This window comes from Cherax quadricarinatus, chromosome 95 (assembly GCF_038502225.1).
Source record: "Cherax quadricarinatus isolate ZL_2023a chromosome 95, ASM3850222v1, whole genome shotgun sequence".
NCBI lineage: Eukaryota > Metazoa > Arthropoda > Malacostraca > Decapoda > Parastacidae > Cherax > Cherax quadricarinatus.
The window spans coordinates 6,346,820-6,361,553 of record NC_091386.1 but is presented as its reverse complement, the minus strand read 5'-3'; the positions used below and the strand labels follow the sequence as shown (position 1 = coordinate 6,361,553).

General features: G+C 39.3%; 1 long non-coding RNA gene across 1 annotated transcript; it reads right to left on the bottom strand.

Moving 5' to 3' along the window:
• Positions 1 to 5,651: 5,651 nt before the first annotated feature.
• LOC128703952 (uncharacterized) lies at positions 5,652 to 14,421 on the bottom strand. The gene is made up of 4 exons (XR_011394702.1): positions 14,328 to 14,421; positions 10,650 to 10,763; positions 7,850 to 8,068; positions 5,652 to 6,126 (listed from the first exon to the last, which is right to left on the bottom strand). It is a non-coding gene; the product is annotated as an uncharacterized lncRNA (long non-coding RNA).
• Positions 14,422 to 14,734: the final 313 nt, after the last annotated feature.

Genomic DNA, 14,734 nt, shown 5'->3' with positions numbered 1-14,734 from the left:
AACCAGGAAGTACACATGTACTGGTAGTGAACCAGGAAGTACACATGTACTGCTAGTGAACCAGGAAGTACACATGTACTGGTAGTGAACCAGGAAGTAAACATGTACTGGTAGTGAACCAGGAAGTAAACATGTACTGGTAGTGAACCAGGAAGTACACATGTACTGGTAGTGAACCAGGAAGTACACATGTACTGGTAGTGAACCAGGAAGGACACATGTACTGGTAGTGAACCAGGAAGTACACATGTACTGGTAGTGAACCAGGAAGTACACATGTACTGGTAGTGAACCAGGAAGGACACATGTACTGGTAGTGAACCAGGAAGTACACATGTACTGGTAGTGAACCAGGAAGTACACATGTACTGGTAGTGAACCAGGTAGTTCTCTTGTTCTGGTAGTGAACCAGGAAGTACACATGTACTGGTAGTGAACCAGGAAGTACACATGTACTGGTAGTGAACCAGGAAGGACACATGTACTGGTAGTGAACCAGGAAGTACACATGTACTGGTAGTGAACCAGGAAGTACACATGTACTGGTAGTGAACCAGGTAGTTCTCTTGTTCTGGTAGTGAACCAGGTAGTTCTCTTGTTCTGGTAGTGAACCAGGAAGTACACATGTTCTGGTAGTGAACCAGGAAGTACACATGTACTGGTAGTGAACCAGGAAGTACACATGTACTGGTAGTGAACCAGGTAGTTCTCTTGTTCTGGTAGTGAACCAGGAAGTACACATGTACTGGTAGTGAACCAGGAAGTACACATGTTCTGGTAGTGAACCAGGAAGTACACATGTACTGGTAGTGAACCAGGAAGTACACATGTACTGGTAGTGAACCAGGTAGTTCTCTTGTTTTGGTAGTGAACCAGGAAGTACACATGTACTGGTAGTGAACCAGGAAGGACACATGTACTGGTAGTGAACCAGGAAGTACACATGTACTGGTAGTGAACCAGGAAGTACACATGTACTGGTAGTGAACCAGGAAGTACACATGTACTGGTAGTGAACCAGGAAGTACACATGTACTGGTAGTGAACCAGGAAGTACACATGTACTGGTAGTGAACCAGGAAGTACACATGTACTGGTAGTGAACCAGGAAGTACACATGTACTGGTAGTGAACCAGGAAGTACACATGTACTGGTAGTGAACCAGGAAGTACACATGTACTGGTAGTGAACCAGGAAGTACACATGTACTGGTAGTGAACCAGGAAGTACACATGTACTGGTAGTGAACCAGGAAGTACACATGTACTGGTAGTGAACCAGGAAGTACACATGTACTGGTAGTGAACCATAGTACTGGTAGTGAACCAGGAAGTACACATGTACTGGTAGTGAACCAGGAAGTACACATGTACTGGTAGTGAACCAGGAAGTACACATGTACTGGTAGTGAACCAGGAAGTACACATGTACTGGTAGTGAACCAGGAAGTACACATGTACTGGTAGTGAACCAGGAAGTACACATGTACTGGTAGTGAACCAGGAAGTACACATGTACTGGTAGTGAACCAGGAAGGACACATGTACTGGTAGTGAACCAGGAAGTACACATGTACTGGTAGTGAACCAGGAAGTACACATGTACTGGTAGTGAACCAGGAAGTACACATGTACTGGTAGTGAACCAGGAAGGACACATGTACTGGTAGTGAACCAGGAAGTACACATGTACTAGTAGTGAACCAGGAAGTACACATGTACTGGTAGTGAACCAGGAAGTACACATGTACTGGTAGTGAACCAGGAAGTACACATGTACTGGTAGTGAACCAGGAAGGACACATGTACTGGTAGTGAACCAGGAAGTACACATGTACTGGTAGTGAACCAGGAAGTACACATGTACTGGTAGTGAACCAGGAAGTACACATGTACTGGTAGTGAACCAGGAAGGACACATGTACTGGTAGTGAACCAGGAAGTACACATGTACTGGTAGTGAACAAGGAAGGACACATGTACTGGTAGTGAACCAGGAAGTACACATGTACTGCTAGTGAACCAGGAAGTACACATGTACTGGTAGTGAACCAGGAAGTACACATGTACTGCTAGTGAACCAGGAAGTACACATATACTGGTAGTGAACCAGGAAGTACACATGTACTGGTAGTGAACCAGGAAGTACACATGTACTGGTAGTGAACCAGGAAGTACACATGTACTGGTAGTGAACCAGGAAGTACACATGTACTGGTAGTGAACCAGGAAGTACACATGTACTGGTAGTGAACCAGGAAGTACACATGTACTGGTAGTGAACCAGGAAGTACTCTTGTACTCGTTGTAAACGACTAACTTCTCCTAGAGTACACCTCTGATTAATTACTGAATATTTCCCGTTCAGTTACTTAGTGATACCTAATTACCCTTGTGTCCTAATTAAATTATTATAATCACGTGACCTGCAGCTCATTGGCAGAGCACTCGGCACATAACCAAAGAGACCTGGATTCGATATCCGGTCATGATGAGAGGTATGACCATGTCTCCTCTCACCTAGCTGTAACTAGGTACCTGGGAGTTAGGTTACTGACACTTGGGCCGCGTCCAGGGAGTAATTATGTACCTGTAGGTACATAACTATACCCTGGATGCGGTAACTTGGGTTAATATGTAACTTAGGTTAATATGTAACCTAGTTAATATTTAACTTGGGTTAATATGTAACCTAGTTAATATTTAACTTGAGTTAATATGTAACTAGGGTTAATATGTAACTTGGGTTAATATGTAACTTGGGTTAATATGTAACTTGGGTTAATATGTAACTTGGTTTAATAAGTAACTTGGGTTAATATGTAACTTGGGTTAATATGTAACTTGGTTTAATAAGTAACTTGGGTTAATATGTAACTTGGGTTAATATGTAACTTGGGTTAATATGTAACTTGGGTTAATATGTATCTTGGGTTAATATGTAACTTGAGTTAATATGTAACTTGGGTTAATATGTAACTTGGGTTAATATGTAATTTGGGTAAATATATAACTTGGGTTAATATGTAACTTGGGTAAATATATAACTTGGGTTAATATGTAACTTGGGTTAATATGTAACTTGGGTTAATATGTAACTTGGGTTAATATGTAACTTGGGTAAATATATAACTTGGGTTAATATGTAACTTGGGTTAATATGTAACTTGGGTTAATATGTAACTTGGGTTAATATATAACTTGGGTTAATATGTAACTTGGGGTAATATGTAACTTGGGTTAATATGTAACTTGGGTTAATATGTAACTTGGGTTAATATGTAACTTGGGTTAATATGTAACTTGGGTTAATATATAACTTGGGTTAATATGTAACTTGGGTTAATATGTAACTTGGGTTAATATGTAACTTGGGTTAATATGTAACTTGGGTTAATATGTAACTTGGGTTAATATGTAACTTGGGTTAATATGTAACTTGGGTTAATATGTAACTTGGGTTAATATGTAACTTGGGTTAATATGTAACTTTGGTTAATATGTAACTTGGGTTAATATGTAACTTGGGTTAATATGTAACTTGGGTTATTATGTAACTTGGGTTAATATGCAACTTGGGTTATTATGTAACTTGGGTTAATATGTAACTTGGGTTAATGTGTAGATAGGTAATTATATAGTTTAACATGTCTGCTAACACTATTTTTTGTTAAATTAAAATTATTAATATTCATTTTTGTTTAATTTCCCTTTTAATTATTCCTGAAGAATGACTGGAGGTTCGAACCGTGGTGCTGGTATACAGGAGATCCACCACGGCACCACTGAGCCACCGAGTTTGATTTAGGGCGGTGGATTGGCCTGGTGTAGAGAGGTGTGCAGAGCTGTAGCATGAGCTTCATCGTGATGTGATAGGTACGTAGAAGTAAGATTAGGTACATAGAAGTAAGATTAGGTACGTAGAAGTAAGATTAGGTACATAGAAGTAAGATTAGGTACGTAGAAGTAAGATTAGGTACATAGAAGTAAGATTAGGTACGTAGAAGTAAGATTAGGTACATAGAAGTAAGATTAGGTACGTAGAAGTAAGATTAGGTACATAGAAGTAAGATTAGGTACATAGAAGTAAGATTAGGTACATAGAAGTAAGATTAGGTACATAGAAGTAAGATTAGGTACGTAGAAGTAAGATTAGGTACATAGATGTAAGATTAGGTACGTAGAAGTAAGATTAGGTACATAGAAGTAAGATTAGGTACGTAGAAGTAAGATTAGGTACATAGAAGTAAGATTAGGTACGTAGAAGTAAGATTAGGTACATAGAATAAGATTAGGTACATAGATGTAAGATTAGGTACATAGGAGTAAGATTAGGTACATAGAAGTAAGATTAGGTACATAGAAGTAAGATTAGGTACATAGAAGTAAGATTAGGTACATAGAAGCAAGATTAGGTACACAGAAGTAAGATTAGGTACACAGAAGTAAGATTAGGTACATAGAAGCAAGATTAGGTACACAGAAGTAAGATTAGGTACACAGAAGTAAGATTAGGTACACAGAAGTAAGATTAGGTACACAGAAGCAAGATTAGGTACATAGAAGCAAGATTAGGTACACAGAAGCAAGATTAGGTACATAGAAGCAAGATTAGGTACACAGAAGTAAGATTAGGTACACAGAAGCAAGATTAGGTACATAGAAGCAAGATTAGGTACATAGAAGCAAGATTAGGTACACAGAAGTAAGATTAGGTACACAGAAGCAAGATTAGGTACATAGAAGCAAGATTAGGTACACAGAAGCAAGATTAGGTACACAGAAGTAAGATTAGGTACACAGAAGCAAGATTAGGTACACAGAAGCAAGATTAGGTACATAGAAGTAAGATTAGGTACACAGAAGCAAGTTTAGGTACACAGAAGCAAGATTAGGGACAATATTGGCCCTCTTAAAAGTAGTTCGTATTTCTTCTCAGGTTTTACCCAAGAAGATACTAGCCAAATTCCAGAAATAATAGATAATAAACTATGCACGATTGTGGTAACTAGTGACATGGTTCTCAAACAAATAGGGAAATTAAAACCGAGCAAATCCCCAGGTCCTAATGAACTGTTAGCAAAGGTTTTAAAGGAATGTAAAGAGGAACTTAGCATACCTTTGGCTAATCTTTTCAACATATCACTACAAAGTGGCATAGTGCCTGATAAGTGGAAAATGGCAAATGTAATACCTATTTACAAGGCAGATGATAGGTCCTTAGCTTCCAACTATAGACCAATAAGCCTTACCTCCATAGTGGGAAAATTTATGGAATCAATAATTGCTGAAGCAATTCGTAGCCATCTTGACAGGCACAGATTGATTAATGATTCTCAACATGGTTTTACAAAGGGGCGTTCCTGTCTTACGAATTTACTAACTTACTTCACTAAGGTGTTTGAGGAAGTAGATCATGGTATTAAATATGATATTGTGTATATGGACTTCAGTAAGGCTTTCGATTGAGGAAACTTGCGGCACACGGAATAGGAGGAGAAATTTTTTCCTGGGTAGAGGCGATACTGATCTCTAACTTCCCTCAGTACTTTTTGGAACTCATTATAGTAAGTCATTATTATTATTATTATTATTATTATTATTATTATTATTTAAGATAGATGGGTATTAAATGAAGGAAAAGAACATAATCATTATTTTCAGTTTAATCGTTAATACATTTAAATGATTGTAAGCATGCATGTCTTAATGTGCTCTTGGCTACCTTACTTCAGGAAGAACAGTGACAACATCCTTGCCGCGGGTTCGAGTCTCACCAGCTGGAAGTGGATGTTTTGTGGATATACTCATATGAATAATGTTGATGGAGTTCCTTGAGTGGATTTATGACTGGCTGGTTAAGATTAGGAAGCCACATTACCGTAGTAATGTAGGTGACATCTCCAAATGCTAGTGTTTGAGAGAGAGATAGAGAGACGTACTTCTTTCTGACTTGATTAACCTCTACCCATTAGAAATCTGTTCGGCAAATTGCTTGCTTGTTTTCCTGCTTGAAGACAAGAGTGTTAAGCATCTCTGAGACTGTCGACTGTAAGATAACATCTCAGCAGTGCCTCAGCACAGAGTCAGCTTCCACTACGTCTTTCTCCGGGTGGGAGTTCCAGTCTGGAAAACAAAATTCCTGTGTAAGTATTGGATAATGTGAAGGCTATTAATTATTCTTTCTTCGTCTCCCAGCATGCAACAGCGTCTAATTTTACTGTATCTCTCTGAGGAATGTTGCCAAGTCTCCCTCACTGGCTTTCTTCCATACTTATTAATTATAATCATAGATATGTTAATTGCAGTCGAGTGAACGTCAGGGAGAGCGTTCCCCTCTCGCTTCTGTTTACGATCTCCTGTGCAAGTATTTTTCCCCTTATACAAGCATCTTAACCCTTATACAAGCATCTTACCCCTTTTACAAGCATCTTCCCCTTATACAAGCATCTTCCCCTTATACAAGCATCCTTCCCCTTATACAAGCATTTTTCCCCTTATACAAGCATCTTACCCCTTATACAAGCATCTTAACCCTTATACAAGCATCTTAACCCTTATACAAGCATCTTAACCCTTATACAAGCATCTTAATCCTTATACAAGCATTTTTCCCCTTATACAAGCATCTTACCACTTATACAAGCATCTTTCCCCTTATACAAGCATCTTTCCCCTTATACAAGCATCTTACCCCTTATACAAGCATCTTTCCCCTTATACAAGCATCTTACCCCTTATACAAGCATCTTCCCCTTATACAAGCATTTTCCCCTTATACAAGCATTTTTCCCCTTATACAAGCATCTTAATCCTTATACAAGCATCTTAACCCTTATACAATCATCTTCCCCTTATACAAGCATCTTCCCCTTATACAAGCATCTTCCCCTTATACAAGCATCTTCCCCTTATACAAGCATTTTTCCCCTTATACAGGCATCTTCCCCCTTATACAAGCATCTTCCCCTTATACAAGCATCTTCCCCTTATACAAGCATCTTCCCCTTATACAAGCATCTTCCCCTTATACAAGCATTTTACCCCTTATGCAAGCATCTTCCCCTTATACAAGCATCTTCCCCTTATACAAGCATCTTCCCCTTATACAAGCATCATCCCCTTATACAAGCATCTTTCCCCTTATACAAGCATCTTCCCCTTATACAAGCATTTTACCCCTTACACAAGCATCTTTCCCCTTATACAAGCATCTTCCCCTTATACAAGCATCTTCCCCTTATACAAGCATTTTACCCCTTATACAAGCATCTTCCCCTTATACAAGCATCTTCCCCTTATACAAGCATCTTCCCCTTATACAAGCATTTTACCCCTTATACAAGCATTTTCCCCTTATACAAGCATCTTTCCCCTTATACAAGCATCTTTCCTCTTATACAAGCATCTTCCCCTTATACAAGCATCTTCCCCTTATACAAGCAACTTCCCCTTATACAAGCATCTTCCCCTTATACAAGCATCTTCCCCTTATACAAACATCTTTCCCCTTATACAGGCATCTTCCCATTATACAAGCATCTTCCCCTTATACAAGCATCTTCCCCTTATACAAGCATTTTACCCCTTATACAAGCATCTTTCCCCTTATACAAGCATCTTCCCCTTATACCCTTATACATCTTAACATCATTGTATAAGCGCCTTAACCTCGTTGAACAAGCTGGTTACCCGTGTTGTACCAACTACCCGTGTTGTACCAACTACCCGTGTTGTACCAACTACCCATGTTGTACCAACTACCCGTGTTGTACCAACTACCCGTGTTGTACCAACTACCCGTGTTGTACCAACTACCCGTGTTGTACCAACTACCCAACATACTCACCCAGGAGAGTTGATGATCAGAGAGTGTGGGGGATGTGAGTAGTCAGTTGCTAGGTACAGGAGTTGTCAGTAGGTGTACGTTTGGTGGCTGGTACCTGCTGGAGGGATGCAACACAGGTGTCGTGGTTGCAGGTGAGGTGACCATCTTTACACCAACACCAAATGCACTTATTCATTAGGAAGTAAGCGTGATCGCACCTTTGCCCTTCTACCTCCATCACTGATAAAAAGAAAATTATTGATATACTGCCTTCAATATTCCTCGTATAATAATAATAATAATAATAATAATAATAATAATAATAATAATAATAATAATAATAATGTGAGCAAAATAGGATGATCTGGAGAGGTAGGGGTCGTCTTACGACAGGTTGGAGAGAGGGGGTAAAGGAAGTTTTGAGTGGTAGAGGCTTGAACATCCAACAGGCAAGTGGTTTTTAAAAGCTCGACGTGCTGCTAGAGTGTGAGCAAAGTGACATGAAGGGAGGGATTCAGGGGAAACCAGATAGTTGGGACTTGAGTCCTGGAGGTGGGAAGTACAGTGCCTGTACTCTGAAGGAAGGGTGGGGAAGTTACAGTACATAGGGCACTACAAACTTTGATGTTAGCAAGTTTCTGGCAAGACAGCAATTGAATGAATGATGGTGAATGCATTTTCTCTGGTTTTGGACAGCTTGCATAGCTGAGAGTTGGCCAATGTATTAATAATAATAATAATAATAATAATAATAATAATAATAATAATAATTATTATTATTATTATTATTATTATTATTATTATTATTATTATTATTATTATTATTATTATTATTATTATTATTATTATTATTATTATTATTATTATTAAGGAATTCAAAAACCTCTCTAAAACTATATATCCACTTGCTTGTAAAATGTTAGACGTAATCTCATTTGTCCTAGCTGCTATGCTCCCGTTCATTCTACCCACTGCCTCAAGCACTTACCCAACATCCAACTCTGGCACTTCCTTGTTCCTCTGAGATGTTGTACCTCCCTGCCCAACTCACGATATCGTTGTATATCTATAGTGTTATAACTTTGGTATATCCTTATTACTCTGAGATTTAGAATCTGCCTACCCAATTCATGAAACTGTATATCACTAGTATTATATATATATATATATATATATATATATATATATATATATATATATATATATATATAATTATATATATATATATATATATATATATATATATATATATATATATATATATATATATATATATATATATATATATATATATATATATATATATGTCGTGCCGAATATGTAAAACTGGTCAATTAGCAAGAACTCATTTAAAATGAAGTCCTTTCTGAAATTTTCTCTTATACGTTTAATGATATATTTTTTTCATTAATGATAATGTAAAAAATTTTAATTTTGCAACTAAAGAATCTTAGAAAACTTACCTAACCTTATTATAACAAGAGCAATTTATTTTAACCTAGTCCAACTAAATATATTTTAGATTTGTTTACAATAATTTAATACTAAACAAACACAGTGAAATATATTTTTTTCGTTAGGTTCAGAATGATTTTGGCGAAATTATTGCATACACAAATTTTCACTTGTCCTATATGGCAAGATGAGCGTTGCTATTTAAGCCAAGATGGCAAGTTCTGCCTATTCGGCACGACACATACACACACACACACACACACACACACACACACACACACACACACACACACACACACACACACACACACACACACACACACACACACACACACACACACACACATATATATATATATATATATATATATATATATATATATATATATGCAAAACAACCACTGTGAAAGAATAGAGAAGTTCCAAGCGCTTTCGTGACTACTCACATTATCAAGGAACAATGAAAGTAAAGCATCAAAGGAAGGTATATAAAGGGGTAGCCCACACCTCACTATCAGATCCTACAACAACGAAACACCTGACACTAGACAGCAGGCCCGCCGGCCCAACTAGACAGGTCCTTCATACAACCCACCAACAAACTATTCTACCCAAGAAATAAGAAATTTAAAAAATTATTATTTGTCCAATGTATTATTAAATTCTTCCCAAATTCTATTAATTATAAATGGATCTAATTTATATAAACCAAAGGAAATATTCATATTATTGTCAAAACTGCTTTTTATGAAACAAGATTCAATTATATTCCTGTCGACCATGGACTTGCTTGATACTACTTTCTCAACTTTTTGAAAATCAATTGGATGGTTAAAATCTCTTACATGAATAAATAGAGCATTGGAATCTTGTCCAGTTCTAATGCTATATTTATGTTGTTTTAATCTTAGTTCGAGATTTTTACCAGTTTGACCGTAATAAACTTTATCGCAAATTTTACAAGGAATCTTATAGACACATCCATCAGCATTTTGGGGGGAATTCTTTATCAAAAGTTTTTTTTACTGTATCAAGATTTTTGAATACAACTTTAATATTAAAAGTCTTAAGAAGAGAAGGCATATCAACCAAGTTTTGATGGTAAGGGAGAACCAACATATTTTAGTTGAATAAGGCTGGTTGTCCCTTTTTGGATTGTAAAAAGTATTTCTAGCAACTTTAAAAGATTTATCAATTACGTTTCTTGCATATATATATATATATATATATATATATATATATATATATATATATATATATATATATATATATATATATATATATATATATATATATATATATATATATATATATATATATATATATATATATATATATATATATATATATATATTATTTGACTCACCTGCATTACATGGGCCGTCGCTACACGCTATCCTGCCACTGGCACTGCAGTGGCACTCACGATTGCAGTGATCTCTGAAGCGAGATTCCGGTATGCACTCCACTAGCTGGGCGTCTGGAGGGGAGTGCCATATTAGTGGCACTGCTAACACTGATGTTTATCCAATACAGTCACACGAAGCAAGTGATGTGCCTTCATGCATTCTACCCACTGTGAAAAAATGTAAGTCTCGTGTATACAGTCAGTGTATACACACTGACATACACACCTCACGGTGTATACTCACTAACATACACACCTCAGGGTGTATACTCACTAACATACACACCTCACGGTGTATACTCACTGACATACACACCTCACGGTGTATACTCACTAACATACACACCTCACGGTGTATACTCACTAACATACACACCTCACGGTGTATACACACTGACATACACACCTCACGGTGTATACACACTGACATACACACCTCACGGTGTATACTCACTAACATACACACCTCACGGTGTATACACACTGACATACACACCTCACGGTGTATACTCACTAACATACACACCTCACGGTGTATACTCACTAACATACACACCTCACGGTGTATGCTCACTAACATACACACCTCACGGTGTATACTCACTGACATACACACCTCACAGTGTATACACACTGACATACACACCTCACGGTGTATACACACTGACATACACACCTCACGGTGTATACTCACTAACATACAAACCTCACGGTGTATACTCACTGACATACACACCTCACAGTGTATACACACTGACATACACACCTCCCTGTTTACACACTGGCATACATACCTCCCAGTGTATACACACTGACAAACATAACTCCCAGTGTATGCACACTGATATACACACCTCTCGGAGTATACTCACTGACATACACACCTCACAGTGTATACACACTGACATACACACCTCCCAGTGTATACACACTGACATACACACCTCCCAGTGTATACACACTGACATACACACCTCACAGTGTATACACACTGACATACACACCTCACAGTGTATACACGCTGACATACACACCTCCCAGTGTATGCACACTGATATACATACCTCTCGGAGTATACTCACTGACATACACACCTCACAGTGTATACACACTGACATACACACCTCCCAGTGTATACACACTGACATACACACCTCCCAGTGTATACACACTGACATACACACCTCACAGTGTATACACACTGACATACACACCTCACAGTGTATACACACTGACATACACACCTCACAGTGTATACACACTGACATACACACCTCACAGTGTATACACGCTGACATACACACCTCCCAGTGTATGCACACTGATATACACACCTCTCGGAGTATACTCACTGACATACACACCTCACAGTGTATACACACTGACATACACACCTCCCAGTGTATACACACTGACATACACACCTCCCAGTGTATACACACTGACATACACACCTCACAGTGTATACACACTGACATACACACCTCCCAGTGTATACACACTGACATACACACCTCCCAGTGTATACACACTGACATACACACCTCACAGTGTATACACACTGACATACACACCTCACAGTGTATACACGCTGACATACACACCTCCCAGTGTATGCACACTGATATACACACCTCTCGGAGTATACTCACTGACATACACACCTCACAGTGTATACACACTGACATACACACCTCCCAGTGTATACACACTGACATACACACCTCCCAGTGTATACACACTGACATACACACCTCACAGTGTATACACACTGACATACACACGTCAGTGTATACACACTGACATACACACGTCAGTGTATACACACTGACATACACACGTCAGTGTATACACACTGACATACACACGTCAGTGTATACACACTGACATACACACGTCAGTGTATACACACTGACATACACACCTCCCAGTGTATACACACTGACATACACACCTCACAGTGTATACACACTGACATACACACTTCTCGGCGTATACACACTGACATACACACCTCACAGTGTATAAACACTGACATACACACCTCCCAGTGTATACACACTGACATACACACCTCACAGTGTATACACACTGACATACACACCTCACAGTGTATACACACTGACATACACACTTCTCGGCGTATACACACTGACATACACACCTCACAGTGTATACACACTGACATACACACCTCCCAGTGTATACACACTGACATACACACCTCACAGTGTATACACACTGACATACACACCTCACAGTGTATACACACTGACATACACACCTCACAGTGTATACACACTGACATACACACCTCACAGTGTATACACACTGACATACACACCTCACAGTGTATACACACTGACATACACACCTCACAGTGTATACACACTGACATACATACCTCACAGTGTATACACACTGACATACACACCTCACAGTGTATACACAGTGACATACACACCTTCCAGTGTATGCACACTGACATACACATCTCCCAATGTATACACACTCATATACACACCTCTCGGTGCATACACACAGACATACACACCTCTCTGTGTATACACACTGACATATACACCTCTCGGTGTTTACAAACTGATATACACACCTCCCAGTGTATACACACTGACATACACACCTCTCGGAGTATACACACTGACATACACACCTCTCGGTGTATACACACTGACATACACACCTCCCAGTGTATACACACTGACATACACACCTCTCGGTGTATACACACTGACATACACACCTCCCAGTGTATACACACTGACATGCACACCTCTCGGTGTATACACACTGACATACACATCTCCCAGGGTATACACACTGACATACACACCTCTCGGTGTATACACACTGACATACACATCTTTCGGTGTATACACACTGACATACACACCTCCCAGTGTATACACACTGACATACACATCACCCAGGGTATACACACTGACATACACACCTCCCTGTGTATACACACCGACATACACACCTCCCTGTGCATACACACCGACATACACACCTCCCTCTGTATACACACTGATATACACACCTCCCAGTGTATACACACTGACATACACACCTCTCGGTTTATACACACCGACATACACATCTCCCAGGGTATACACACTGACATACACACCTCTCGGTGTATACACACTGACATACACATCTTTCGGTGTATACACACTGACATACACACCTCCCAGTGTATACACACTGATATACACACCTCCCAGAGTATACACACTGACATATATATCTCCCAGTATATACACACTGACATACACATCTCCCTGTGTATACACTCTTACATACACATCTCCCTGTGTATACACACTGACATACACAACTCCAAGTATATACACACTTACATACACACCTCCAAGTGTATATACACTGACATACACATCTCCCAGTGTAAACACACAGACATACACAGCTCTCGGTGTATACACACTGACATACACACCTCCCTGTGAATACACACCGACATACACACCTCCCTGTGCATACACACCGACATACATACCTCCCTCTGTATACACGCTGACATACACACCTCCCAGTGTACACACACTGACATATACACCTCCCAGAGTACCGTCACGTCAGAGTACTCACCATAACAGTTGAGATAAGTGCAAACTGCTGTACCATTCCTACAGCCACACAGGTTACAGTCTCGCCTCCTCCACAGTGCCGTCCCATTACACTCCCAGGATGTGACCCACACCAGTCCACTAACACCCAGGATGTGACCCACACCAGTCCACTAACACCCAGGATGTGACCCACACCAGTCCACTAACACCCAGGATGTGACCCACACCAGTCCACTAACACCCAGGATGTGACCCACACCAGTCCACTAACACCCAGGATGTGACCCACACCAGTCCACTAACACCCAGGATGTGACCCACACCAGTCCACTAACACCCAGGATGTGACCCACACCAGTCCACTAACACCCAGGATGTGACCCACACCAGTCCACTAACACCCAGGATGTGACCCACACCAGTCCA